Here is a 14,830-nt window from a genome sequence, read left to right as displayed (position 1 = left end):
GGGACGCCTCTGTTTACAAGAACCTCGTTTACAGTACAAGTTCAACATCGCAGAAACTGAAAAATGGATAAAGAACTTGTGGTACTTACGTACAATGCAGTATCACTCAGCAATGAAATCTGTGTCATCAGGCCCTTAGCAGCACAATGAGTGGATTCAGGTATGATGATTCTAACTGAAATAAGTCACACAGAAAAAGAAACATCATAAGATATCAGTAATACACGGAATGTAAACTTGGCTACACAGGAACTGAATTACAGAACAGAACAGGGTCTCAAATTTAGAAAACCAACTTATTCTTGCTTAAGGGTAAAGGTGAGTTGGGGTGCTGCATAAAACCAGAGATTGAAATGAGCACAGATAAAGTTCCTTAAGCCAAATATGGAATAGACAAGAGCTACTCCTTGCTCAACGAAATGGACTCAACACCCCATATTAAACGCCTAAGAATGTACCTGACTAGTAAGTATCTTAAAACCTATGGATTGCTATGTCTCCGAAAGAGAATCAAGCATGTGTACAGGGGCATAAACGCAGCAGTGATAGGATTGGAGAGGTTCGGTGAGCAAATGAAGACCCTTTGAAGTCATATTGCATGGTACCCATTCCACGGGTTTCAACTACCCAGGTTTAAGGTATTCTTCCTTCAGCTAAAACATGCATGTGGAACCTAGAGTATGATCAACCATGTGATCGGGAGACGTGTTCAAATATGTCTCAGTTTTCGTACCCTGGTACTCGGGTGCAACATTCCAGACGCTTTACTAACACTCTCCCCACTTGGAGAGTCAGCGCCTTTAACCACCTGTTTGGCCCAGTTTGCAATTTCTGCGGAAGATGAACAGGAATAGCGAGAACCAATGAGAGGCTAGCTGGAGGTGTCTGGACGGGCAAATTTAACTCTCATTTCCCACCAGGAAGAGGAAATAACCAAAGGCTCAGCGTGCCGTACCGGAACCAGATTAGGGCCTGAAGCCATCCTGCGGTGTTGCGGCCAGCTCAAAAGAAAGCGAGTTGAAGAAAGGAGCTCAGGGGCACTGTAATTCACAAACCTGCAGAGTTATAAATGACAGCTATCGTCCAAAAATAGACTGAAGTAAGGCTGCCAAGAGGACTTGAAAGCGGGGCAGAATTGCAGGAAACCGATTTCAGGAGCTAGACTGGAATTGCATTGCAAGCATAGGAAAAGAGGCAGAACGTCCACAATGATGCACTTGGCCAAAAAGGGCGTATGCGTTTTTTCCTGAATATATTCAGGAAAAAACGCATACGCCCTTTTTGGCCAACCAAGCAAGCTTGCAAAGGAAATCTGCACTACAATGAAGTCTCACTTCCCCCCGGTCAAAAGGGCCATCTGAAAAAAGTGTAAAATCCAGAAAGGCAGGACAGGCCATGGAGAACTGGGAGCCTTGTTATGCTGCTGGGCGGGATGTAAATTGCCAACAGACACTCGGGAGAAGTGTATGGTGTTTCCTGAAACATCTAAAAAACAAAGCAACAGAACCTAGGGCACTGCCACTTATGGTCCTATAGCTTAGGGAAATTAAAATCAAAAAGACACAGCCACCCCAAAGTTTGGAACGGCTCTGTTTACAAGAACCTCGTTTACAGTACAAGTTCAACATCGCAGAAAGTGAAAAATGGATAAAGAAGTTGTGGTATTTACTTACAAAGCAATATCACTCAGCAATGAAATCTGTGTCATCAGGCCCTTAGCAGCACAATGAGTGGATTCAGGTATGATGATTCTAACTGAAGTAAGTCACACAGAAAAAGAAACATCATAAGATATCAGTAATACACGAAATGTAAACTTGGCTACACAGGAACTGAATTACAGAACAGAACAGGGTCTCAAATTTAGAAAACCAACTTATGCTTGCTTAAGGGTAAAGGTGAGTTGGGGTGCTGCATAAAACCAGAGATTGAAATGAGCACAGATAAAGTTCCTTAAGTCAAATATGGAATAGAAAAGAGCTACTCCTTGCTCAACGATATGGACTCAACACCGCATATTAAACGCCTAAGAATGTACCTGACTAGTAAGTATCTTAAAACCTATGGATTGCTATGTCTCCGAAAGAGAATCAAGCGTGTGTACAGGGGCATAAACGCAGCAGTGATAGGATTGGAGAGGTTCGGTGAGCAAATGAAGACCCTTTGAAGTCATATTGCATGGTACCCATTCCACGGGTTTCAACTACCCAGGTTTAAGGTATTCTTCCTTCAGCTAAAACATGCATGTGGAACCCAGAGTATGATCAACCATGTTATTGGGAGACGTGTTCAAATATGTCTCAGTTTTCGTACCCTGGTACTCGGGTGCAACATTCCAGACGCTTTACTAACACTCTCCCCACTTGGAGAGTCAGCGCCTTTAACCTCCTGTTTGGCCCAGTTTGCAATTTCTGTGGAAGATGAACAGGAATAGCGAGAACCAATGAGAGGCTAGCTGGAGGTGTCTGGACGGGCAAATTTAACTCTCATTTCCCACCAGGAAGAGGAAATAACCAAAGGCTCAGCGTGCCGTACCGGAACAAGATTAGGGCCTGAAGCCATCCTGCGGTGTTGCGGCCAGCTCAAAAGAAAGCGAGTTGAAGAAAGGAGCTCAGGGGCACTGTAATTCACAAACCTGCAGAGTTATAAATGACAGCTATCGTCCAAAAATAGACTGAAGTAAGGCTGCCAAGAGGACTTGAAAGCGGGGCAGAATTGCAGGAAACCGATTTCAGGAGGTAGACTGGAATTGCATTGAAAGCATAGGAAAAGAGGCAGAACGTCCACAATGATGCACTTGGCCAAAAAGGGCGTATGCGTTTTTTCCTGAATATATTCAGGAAAAAACGCATACGCCCTTTTTGGCCAACCAAGCAAGCTTGCAAAGGAAATCTGCACTACAATGAAGTCTCACTTCCCCCCGGTCAAAAGGGCCATCTGAAAAAAGTGTAAAATCCAGAAAGGCAGAACAGGCCATGGAGAACTGGGAGCCTTGTTATGCTGATGGGCGGGATGTAAATTGCCAACAGACACTCGGGAGAAGTGTATGGTGTTTCCTGAAACATCTAAAAAACAAAGCAACAGAACCTAGGGCACTGCCACTTATGGTCCTATAGCTTAGGGAAATTAAAATCAAAAAGACACAGCCACCCCAAAGTTTGGAACGGCACTGTTTACAAGAACCTCGTTTACAGTACAAGTTCAACATCGCAGAAAGTGAAAAATGGATAAAGAAGTTGTGGTATTTACTTACAAAGCAATATCACTCAGCAATGAAATCTATGTCATCAGGCCCGTAGCAGCATAATGAGTGGATTCAGGTACGATGATTCTAACTGAAATAAGTGACACAGAAAAAGAAACATCATAAGATATCACTAATACACGGAATGTAAACTTGGCTAAACAGGAACTGCATTCCAAAACAGAACAGGGTCTCAAATTTAGAAAACCAACTTATGCTTGCTTAAGGGTAAAGGTGAGATGGGGTGCTGCATAAAACCAGAGATTGAAATGAGCACAGATAAAGTTCCTTAAGCCAAATATGGAATAGACAAGAGCTACTCCTTGCTCAACGAAATGGACTCAAAACCCCATATTAAACCCCTAAGAATGTACCTGACTAGTAAGTATCTTAAAACCTATGGATTGCTATGTCTCCAAAAGAGAATCAAGCGTGTGTACAGGGGAATAAACGCAGCAGTGATAGGATTGGAGAGGTTCGGTGAGCAAATGAAGACCCTTTGAAGTCATATTGCATGGTACCCATTCCACGGGTCTCAACTCTCCAGGTTTAAGGTATTCTTCCTTCAGCTAAAACATGCATGTGGAACCCAGAGTATGATCAACCATGTGAACGGGAGACGTGTTCAAATATGTCTCAGTTTTCCTCCCCTGGTACTCGGGTGCAACATTCCAGACGCTTTACTAACACTCTCCCCACTTGGAGAGTCAGTCCCTTTAACCTCCTGTTTGGCCCAGTTTGCAATTTCTGCGGAAGATGAACAGGAATAGCGAGAACCAATGAGAGGCTAGGTGGAGGTGTCTGGACGGGCAAATTTAACTCTCATTTCCCACCAGGAAGAGGAATTAACCAAAGGCTCAGCATGCCGGGCCGGAACCAGATTAGGGCCTGAAGCCATCCTGCGGTGTTGCGGCCAGGTCACAAGAAAGCGAGTTGAAGAAAGGAGCTCAGGGGCACTGTAATTCACAAACCTGCAGAGTTATAAATGACAGCTATTGTCCAAAAATAGACTGAAGTAAGGCTGCCAAGAGGACTTGAAAGCGGGGCAGAATTGCAGGAAACCGATTTCAGGAGGTAGACTGGAATTGCATTGAAAGCATAGGAAAAGAGGCAGAACGTCCACAATGATGCACTTGGCCAAAAAGGGCGTATGCGTTTTTTCCTGAATATATTCAGGAAAAAACGCATACGCCCTTTTTGGCCAACCAAGCAAGCTTGCAAAGGAAATCTGCACTACAATGAAGTCTCACTTCCCCCCGGTCAAAAGGGCCATCTGAAAAAAGTGTAAAATCCAGAAAGGCAGGACAGGCCATGGAGAACTGGGAGCCTTGTTATGCTGATGGGCGGGATGTAAATTGCCAACAACCACTTGGGAGAAGTGTATGGTGTTTCCTGAAACATCTAAAAAACAAAGCAACAGAACCTAGGGCACTTCCACTTATGGTCCTATAGCTTAGGGAAATTAAAATAAAAAAGACACAGCCACCCCAAAGTTTGGAACGGCTCTGTTTACAAGAACCTCGTTTACAGTACAAGTTCAACATCGCAGAAAGTGAAAAATGGATAAAGAAGTTGTGGTATTTACTTACAAAGCAATATCACTCAGCAATGAAATCTGTGTCATCAGGCCCTTAGCAGCACAATGAGTGGATTCAGGTATGATGATTCTAACTGAAATAAGTCACACAGAAAAAGAAACATCATAAGATATCAGTAATACACGGAATGTAAACTTGGCTACACAGGAACTGAATTACAGAACAGAACAGGGTCTCAAATTTAGAAAACCAACTTATTCTTGCTTAAGGGGAAAGGTGAGTTGGGGTGCTGCATAAAACCAGAGATTGAAATGAGCACAGATAAATTTCCTTAAGCCAAATATGGAATAGACAAGAGCTACTCCTTGCTCAACGAAATGGACTCAACACCCCATATTAAACGCCTAAGAATGTACCTGACTAGTAAGTATCTTAAAACCTATGGATTGCTATGTCTCCGAAAGAGAATCAAGCATGTGTACAGGGGCATAAACGCAGCAGTGATAGGATTGGAGAGGTTCGGTGAGCAAATGAAGACCCTTTGAAGTCATATTGCATGGTACCCATTCCACGGGTTTCAACTACCCAGGTTTAAGGTATTCTTCCTTAAGCTAAAACATGCATGTGGAACCTAGAGTATGATCAACCATGTGATCGGGAGACGTGTTCAAATATGTCTCAGTTTTCGTACCCTGGTACTCGGGTGCAACATTCCAGACGCTTTACTAACACTCTCCCCACTTGGAGAGTCAGCGCCTTTAACCTCCTGTTTGGCCCAGTTTGCAATTTCTGTGGAAGATGAACAGGAATAGCGAGAACCAATGAGAGGCTAGCTGGAGGTGTCTGGACGGGCAAATTTAACTCTCATTTCCCACCAGGAAGAGGAAATAACCAAAAGCTCAGCGTGCCGTACCGGAACCAGATTAGGGCCTGAAGCCATCCTGCGGTGTTGCGGCCAGCTCAAAAGAAAGCGAGTTGAAGAAAGGAGCTCAGGGGCACTGTAATTCACAAACCTGCAGAGTTATAAATGACAGCTATCGTCCAAAAATATACTGAAGTAAGGCTGCCAAGAGGACTTGAAAGCGGGGCAGAATTGCAGGAAACCGATTTCAGGAGGTAGACTGGAATTGCATTGCAAGCATAGGAAAAGAGGCAGAACGTCCACAATGATGCACTTGGCCAAAAAGGGCGTATGCGTTTTTTCCTGAATATATTCAGGAAAAAACGCATACGCCCTTTTTGGCCAACCAAGCAAGCTTGCAAAGGAAATCTGCACTACAATGAAGTCTCACTTCCCCCCGGTCAAAAGGGCCATCTGAAAAAAGTGTAAAATCCAGAAAGGCAGGACAGGCCATGGAGAACTGGGAGCCTTGTTATGCTGATGGGCGGGATGTAAATTGCCAACAACCACTCGGGAGAAGTGTATGGTGTTTCCTGAAACATCTAAAAAACAAAGCAACAGAACCTAGGGCACTTCCACTTATGGTCCTATAGCTTAGGGAAATTAAAATCAAAAAGACACAGCCACCCCAAAGTTTGGAACGGCTCTGTTTACAAGAACCTCGTTTACAGTACAAGTTCAACATCGCAGAAAGTGAAAAATGGATAAAGAAGTTGTGGTATTTACTTACAAAGCAATATCACTCAGCAATGAAATCTGTGTCATCAGGCCCTTAGCAGCACAATGAGTGGATTCAGGTATGATGATTCTAACTGAAATAAGTCACACAGAAAAAGAAACATCATAAGATATCAGTAATACACGGAATGTAAACTTGGCTACACAGGAACTGAATTACAGAACAGAACAGGGTCTCAAATTTAGAAAACCAACTTATTCTTGCTTAAGGGTAAAGGTGAGTTGGGGTGCTGCATAAAACCAGAGATTGAAATGAGCACAGATAAATTTCCTTAAGCCAAATATGGAATAGACAAGAGCTACTCCTTGCTCAACGAAATGGACTCAACACCCCATATTAAACGCCTAAGAATGTACCTGACTAGTAAGTATCTTAAAACCTATGGATTGCTATGTCTCCGAAAGAGAATCAAGCATGTGTACAGGGGCATAAACGCAGCAGTGATAGGATTGGAGAGGTTCGGTGAGCAAATGAAGACCCTTTAAAGTCATATTGCATGGTACCCATTGCACGGGTTTCAACTACCCAGGTTTAAGGTATTCTTCCTTTAGCTAAAACATGCATGTGGAACCTAGAGTATGATCAACCATGTGATCGGGAGACGTGTTCAAATATGTCTCAGTTTTCGTACCCTGGTACTCGGGTGCAACATTCCAGACGCTTTACTAACACTCTCCCCACTTGGAGAGTCAGCGCCTTTAACCTCCTGTTTGGCCCAGTTTGCAATTTCTGTGGAAGATGAACAGGAATAGCGAGAACCAATGAGAGGCTAGCTGGAGGTGTCTGGACGGGCAAATTTAACTCTCATTTCCCACCAGGAAGAGGAAATAACCAAAGGCTCAGCGTGCCGTACCGGAACCAGATTAGGGCCTGAAGCCATCCTGCGGTGTTGCGGCCAGCTCAAAAGAAAGCGAGTTGAAGAAAGGAGCTCAGGGGCACTGTAATTCACAAACCTGCAGAGTTATAAATGACAGCTATCGTCCAAAAATAGACTGAAGTAAGGCTGCCAAGAGGACTTGAAAGCGGGGCAGAATTGCAGGAAACCGATTTCAGGAGGTAGACTGGAATTGCATTGCAAGCATAGGAAAAGAGGCAGAACGTCCACAATGATGCACTTGGCCAAAAAGGGCGTATGCGTTTTTTCCTGAATATATTCAGGGAAAAACGCATACGCCCTTTTTGGCCAACCAAGCAAGCTTGCAAAGGAAATCTGCACTACAATGAAGTCTCACTTCCCCCCGGTCAAAAGGGCCATCTGAAAAAAGTGTAAAATCCAGAAAGGCAGGACAGGCCATGGAGAACTGGGAGCCTTGTTATGCTGAAGGGCGGGATGTAAATTGCCAACAGACACTCGGGAGAAGTGTATGGTGTTTCCTGAAACATCTAGGAAACAAAGCAACAGAACCTAGGGCACTTCCACTTATGGTCCTATAGCTTAGGGAAATTAAAATCAAAAAGACACAGCCACCCCAAAGTTTGGAACGGCTCTGTTTACAAGAACCTCGTTTACAGTACAAGTTCAACATCGCAGAAAGTGAAAAATGGATAAAGAAGTTGTGGTATTTACTTACAAAGCAATATCACTCAGCAATGAAATCTGTGTCATCAGGCCCTTAGCAGCACAATGAGTGGATTCAGGTATGATGATTCTAACTGAAATAAGTCACACAGAAAAAGAAACATCATAAGATATCACTAATACACGGAATGTAAACTTGGCTAAACAGGAACTGAATTACAGAACAGAACAGGGTCTCAAATTTAGAAAACCAACTTATTCTTGCTTAAGGGTAAAGGTGAGTTGGGGTGCTGCATAAAACCAGAGATTGAAATGAGCACAGATAAAGTTCCTTAAGCCAAATATGGAATAGACAAGAGCTACTCCTTGCTCAACGAAATGGACTCAACACCGCATATTAAACGCCTAAGAATGTACCTGACTAGTAAGTATCTTAAAACCTATGGATTGCTATGTCTCCGAAAGAGAATCAAGCATGTGTACAGGGGCATAAACGCAGCAGTGATAGGATTGGAGAGGTTCGGTGAGCAAATGAAGACCCTTTGAAGTCATATTGCATGGTACCCATTCCACGGGTTTCAACTACCCAGGTTTAAGGTATTCTTCCTTCAGCTAAAACATGCATGTGGAACCTAGAGTATGATCAACCATGTGATCGGGAGACGTGTTCCAATATGTCTCAGTTTTCCTCCCCTGGTACTCGGGTGCAACATTCCAGACGCTTTACTAACACTCTCCCCACTTGGAGAGTCAGTCCCTTTAACCTCCTGTTTGGCCCAGTTTGCAATTTCTGCGGAAGATGAACAGGAATAGCGAGAACCAATGAGAGGCTAGCTGGAGGTGTCTGGACAGACAAATTTAACTCTCATTTCCCACCAGGAAGAGGAATTAACCAAAGGCTCAGCATGCCGGGCCGGAACCAGATTAGGGCCTGAAGCCATCCTGCGGTGTTGCGGCCAGGTCACAAGAAAGCGAGTTGAAGAAAGGAGCTCAGGGGCACTGTAATTCACAAACCTGCAGAGTTATCAATGACAGCTATCGTCCAAAAATAGACTGAAGTAAGGCTGCCAAGAGGACTTGAAAGCGGGGCAGAATTGCAGGAAACCGATTTCAGGAGCTAGACTGGAATTGCATTGAAAGCATAGGAAAAGAGGCAGAACGTCCACAATGATGCACTTGGCCAAAAAGGGCGTATGCGTTTTTTCCTGAATATATTCAGGAAAAAAGCATACGCCCTTTTTGGCCAACCAAGCAAGCTTGCAAAGGAAATCTGCACTACAATGAAGTCTCACTTCCCCCCGGTCAAAAGGGCCATCTGAAAAAAGTGTAAAATCCAGAAAGGCAGGACAGGCCATGGAGAACTGGGAGCCTTGTTATGCTGATGGGCGGGATGTAAATTGCCAACAGACACTCGGGAGAAGTGTATGGTGTTTCCTGAAACATCTGAAAAACAAAGCAACAGAGCCTAGGGCACTGCGACTTATGGTCCTATAGCTTAGGGAAATTAAAATCAAAAAGACACAGCCACCCCAAAGTTTGGGACGCCTCTGTTGACAAGAACCTCGTTTACAGTACAAGTTCAACATCGCAGAAAGTGAAAAATGGATAAAGAAGTTGTGGTATTTACTTACAAAGCAATATCACTCAGCAATGAAATCTGTGTCATCAGGCCCTTAGCAGCACAATGAGTGGATTCAGGTATGATGATTCTAACTGAAATAAGTCACACAGAAAAAGAAACATCATAAGATATCAGTAATACACGGAATGTAAACTTGGCTACACAGGAACTGAATTACAGAACAGAACAGGGTCTCAAATTTAGAAAACCAACTTATGCTTGCTTAAGGGGAAAGGTGAGTTGGGGTGCTGCATAAAACCAGAGATTGAAATGAGCACAGATAAAGTTCCTTAAGCCAAATATGGAATAGACAAGAGCTACTGCTTGCTCAACGAAATGGACTCAACACCCCATATTAAACGCCTAAGAATGTACCTGACTAGTAAGTATCTTAAAACCTAGGGATTGCTATGTCTCCGAAAGAGAATCAAGCATGTGTACAGGGGCATAAACGCAGCAGTGATAGGATTGGAGAGGTTCGGTGAGCAAATGAAGACCCTTTGAAGTCATATTGCATGGTACCCATTCCACGGGTTTCAACTACCCAGGTTTAAGGTATTCTTCCTTCAGCTAAAACATGCATGTGGAACCTAGAGTATGATCAACCATGTGATCGGGAGACGTGTTCAAATATGTCTCAGTTTTCGTACCCTGGTACTCGGGTGCAACATTCCAGACGCTTTACTAACACTCTCCCGACTTGGAGAGTCAGTCCCTTTAACCTCCTGTTTGGCCCAGTTTGCAATTTCTGCGGAAGATGAACAGGAATAGCGAGAACCAATGAGAGGCTAGCTGGAGGTGTCTGGACGGGCAAATTTAACTCTCATTTCCCACCAGGAAGAGGAATTAACCAAAGGCTCAGCGTGCCGTGCCGGAACCATATTAGGGCCTGAAGCCATCCTGCGGTGTTGCGGCCAGCTCAAAAGAAAGCGAGTTGAAGAAAGGAGCTCAGGGGCACTGTAATTCACACACCTGCAGAGTTATAAATGACAGCTATCGTCCAAAAATAGACTGAAGTAAGGCTGCCAAGAGGACTTGAAAGCGGGGCAGAATTGCAGGAAACCGATTTCAGGAGGTAGACTGGAATTGCATTGCAAGCATAGGAAAAGAGGCAGAACGTCCACAATGATGCACTTGGCCAAAAAGGGCGTATGCGTTTTTTCCTGAATATATTCAGGAAAAAACGCATACGCCCTTTTTGGCCAACCAAGCAAGCTTGCAAAGGCAATCTGCACTACAATGAAGTCTCACTTCCCCCCGGTCAAAAGGGCCATCTGAAAAAAGTGTAAAATCCAGAAAGGCAGGACAGGCCATGGAGAACTGGGAGCCTTGTTATGCTGATGGGTGGGATGTAAATTGCCAACAGACACTCGGGAGAAGTGTATGGTGTTTCCTGAAACATCTAAAAAACAAAGCAACAGAGCCTAGGGCACTGCCACTTATGGTCCTATAGCTTAGGGAAATTAAAATCAAAAAGACACAGCCACCCCAAAGTTTGGGACGCCTCTGTTTACAAGAACCTCGTTTACAGTACAAGTTCAACATCGCAGAAAGTGAAAAATGGATAAAGAACTTGTGGTACTTACGTACAATGCAGTAACACTCAGCAATGAAATCTATGTCATCAGGCCCATAGCAGCATAATGAGTGGATTCAGGTACGATGATTCTAACTGAAATAAGTCACACAGAAAAAGAAACATCATAAGATATCACTAATACACGGGATGTAAACTTGGCTACACAGGAACTGCATTCCAAAACAGAACAGGGTCTCAAATTTAGAAAACCAACTTATGCTTGCTTAAGGGGAAAGGTGAGTTGGGGTGCTGCATAAAACCAGAGATTGAAATGAGCACAGATAAAGTTCCTTAAGCCAAATATGGAATAGACAAGAGCTACTCCTTGCTCAACGAAATGGACTCAAAACCCCATATTAAACCCCTAAGAATGTACCTGACTAGTAAGTATCTTAAAACCTATGGATTGCTATGTCTCCAAAAGAGAATCAAGCGTGTGTACAGGGGAATAAACGCAGCAGTGATAGGATTGGAGAGGTTCGGTGAGCAAATGAAGACCCTTTGAAGTCATATTGCATGGTACCCACTCCCCGGGTTTCAACTACCCAGGTTTAAGGTATTCTTCCTTCAGCTAAAACATGCATGTGGAACCCAGAGTATGATCAACCATGTGATCGGGAGACGTGTTCAAATATGTCTCAGTTTTCCTCCCCTGGTACTCGGGTGCAACATTCCAGACGCTTTACTAACACTCTCCCCACTTGGAGAGTCAGCGCCTTTAACCTCCTGTTTGGCCCAGTTTGCAATTTCTGCGGAAGATGAACAGGAATAGCGAGAACCAATGAGAGGCTAGCTGGAGGTGTCTGGACGGGCAAATTTAACTCTCATTTCCCACCAGGAAGAGGAAATAACCAAAGGCTGAGCGTGCCGTACCGAAATCAGATTAGGGCCTGAAGCCATCCTGCGGTGTTGCGGCCAGCTCAAAAGAAAGCGAGTTGAAGAAAGGAGCTCAGGGGCACTGTAATTCACAAACCTGCAGAGTTATAAATGACAGCTATCGTCCAAAAATAGACTGAAGTAAGGCTGCCAAGAGGACTTGAAAGCGGGGCAGAATTGCAGGAAACCGATTTCAGGAGGTAGACTGGAATTGCATTGAAAGCATAGGAAAAGAGGCAGAACGTCCACAATGATGCACTTGGCCAAAAAGGGCGTATGCGTTTTTTCCTGAATATATTCAGGAAAAAACGCATATGCCCTTTTTGGCCAACCAAGCAAACTTGCAAAGGAAATCTGCACTACAATGAAGTCTCACTTCCCCCCGGTCAAAAGGGCCATCTGAAAAAAGTGTAAAATCCAGAAAGGCAGGACAGGCCATGGAGAACTGGGAGCCTTGTTATGCTGATGGGCGGGATGTAAATTGCCAACAGACACTCGGGAGAAGTGTATGGTGTTTCCTGAAACATCTAAAAAACAAAGCAACAGAGCCTAGGGCACTGCCACTTATGGTCCTATAGCTTAGGGAAATTAAAATCAAAAAGACACAGCCACCCCAAAGTTTGGAACGGCTCTGTTTACAAGAACCTCGTTTACAGTACAAGTTCAACATCGCAGAAAGTGAAAAATGGATAAAGAAGTTGTGGTATTTACTTAAAAAGCAATATCACTCAGCAATGAAATCTGTGTCATCAGGCACTTAGCAGCACAATGAGTGGATTCAGGTATGATGATTCTAACTGAAGTAAGTCACACAGAAAAAGAAACATCATAAGATATCAGTAATACACGGAATGTAAACTTGGCTACACAGGAACTGAATTACAGAACAGAACAGGGACTCAAATTTAGAAAACCAACTTATGCTTGCTTAAGGGTAAAGGTGAGTTGGGGTGCTGCATAAAACCAGAGATTGAAATGAGCACAGATAAAGTTCCTTAAGTCAAATATGGAATAGACAAGAGCTACTCCTTGCTCAACGAAATGGACTCAACACCCCATATTAAACGCCTAAGAATGTACCTGACTAGTAAGTATCTTAAAACCTATGGATTGCTATGTCTCCGAAAGAGAATCAAGCATGTGTACAGGGGCATAAACGCAGCAGTGATAGGATTGGAGAGGTTCGGTGAGCAAATGAAGACCCTTTGAAGTCATATTGCATGGTACCCATTCCACGGGTTTCATCTACCCAGGTTTAAGGTATTCTTCCTTCAGCTAAAACATGCATGTGGAACCTAGAGTATGATCAACCATGTGATCGGGAGATGTGTTCAAATATGTCTCAGTTTTCGTACCCTGGTACTCGGGTGCAACATTCCAGACGCTTTACTAACACTCTCCCGACTTGGAGAGTCAGTCCCTTTAACCTCCTGTTTGGCCCAGTTTGCAATTTCTGCGGAAGATGAACAGGAATAGCGAGAACCAATGAGAGGCTAGCTGGAGGTGTCTGGACGGGCAAATTTAACTCTCATTTCCCAACAGGAAGAGGAATTAAACAAAGGCTCAGCGTGCCGTGCCGGAACCAGATTAGGGCCTGAAGCCATCCTGCGGTGTTGCGGCCAGCTCAAAAGAAAGCGAGTTGAAGAAAGGAGCTCAGGGGCACTGTAATTCACAAACCTGCAGAGTTATCAATGACAGCTATCGTCCAAAAATAGACTGAAGTAAGGCTGCCAAGAGGACTTGAAAGCGGGGCAGAATTGCAGGAAACCGATTTCAGGAGGTAGACTGGAATTGCATTGAAAGCATAGGAAAAGAGGCAGAACGTCCACAATGATGCACTTGGCCAAAAAGGGCGTATGCGTTTTTTCCTGAATATATTCAGGAAAAAACGCATACGCCCTTTTTGGCCAACCAAGCAAGCTTGCAAAGGAAATCTGCACTACAATGAAGTCTCACTTGCCCCCGGTCAAAAGGGCCATCTGAAAAAAGTGTAAAATCCAGAAAGGCAGGACAGGCCATGGAGAACTGGGAGCCTTGTTATGCTGATGGGCGGGATGTAAATTGCCAACAGACACTCTGGAGAAGTGTATGGTGTTTCCTGAAACATCTAAAAAACAAAGCAACAGAGCCTAGGGCACTGCCACTTATGGTCCTATAGCTTAGGGAAATTAAAATCAAAAAGACACAGCCACCCCAAAGTTTGGAACGGCTCTGTTTACAAGAACCTCGTTTACAGTACAAGTTCAACATCGCAGAAAGTGAAAAATGGATAAAGAAGTTGTGGTATTTACTTAAAAAGCAATATCACTCAGCAATGAAATCTGTGTCATCAGGCACTTAGCAGCACAATGAGTGGATTCAGGTATGATGATTCTAACTGAAGTAAGTCACACAGAAAAAGAAACATCATAAGATATCAGTAATACACGGAATGTAAACTTGGCTACACAGGAACTGAATTACAGAACAGAACAGGGACTCAAATTTAGAAAACCAACTTATGCTTGCTTAAGGGTAAAGGTGAGTTGGGGTGCTGCATAAAACCAGAGATTGAAATGAGCACAGATAAAGTTCCTTAAGTCAAATATGGAATAGACAAGAGCTACTCCTTGCTCAACGAAATGGACTCAACACCCCATATTAAACGCCTAAGAATGTACCTGACTAGTAAGTATCTTAAAACCTATGGATTGCTATGTCTCCGAAAGAGAATCAAGCATGTGTACAGGGGCATAAACGCAGCAGTGATAGGATTGGAGAGGTTCGGTGAGCAAATGAAGACCCTTTGAAGTCATATTGCATGGTACCCATTC

At 43.8% G+C, this 14,830-nt stretch overlaps 2 long non-coding RNA genes across 8 annotated transcripts in view; both read right to left on the bottom strand.

Annotated features, from left to right (window-relative positions):
* Positions 1 to 14,830, bottom strand: part of LOC307181236 — a 1,179,595-nt gene that overhangs the window by 605,379 nt on the left and 559,386 nt on the right. The window lies entirely within an intron of this gene.
* LOC307181237 lies at positions 87 to 14,705 on the bottom strand. Its single transcript, XR_013826194.1, has 3 exons — positions 14,309 to 14,705; positions 12,729 to 12,810; positions 87 to 171 (listed from the first exon to the last, which is right to left on the bottom strand). It is a non-coding gene; the product is annotated as an uncharacterized lncRNA (long non-coding RNA).

This window comes from Stenella coeruleoalba (genome assembly GCF_951394435.1).
Source record: "Stenella coeruleoalba genome assembly, contig: scaffold_98, whole genome shotgun sequence".
NCBI classification, from domain to species: domain Eukaryota; kingdom Metazoa; phylum Chordata; class Mammalia; order Artiodactyla; family Delphinidae; genus Stenella; species Stenella coeruleoalba.
Note: the sequence above shows the minus strand (reverse complement) of the source record. Positions and strands in the feature narration are given on the sequence as shown.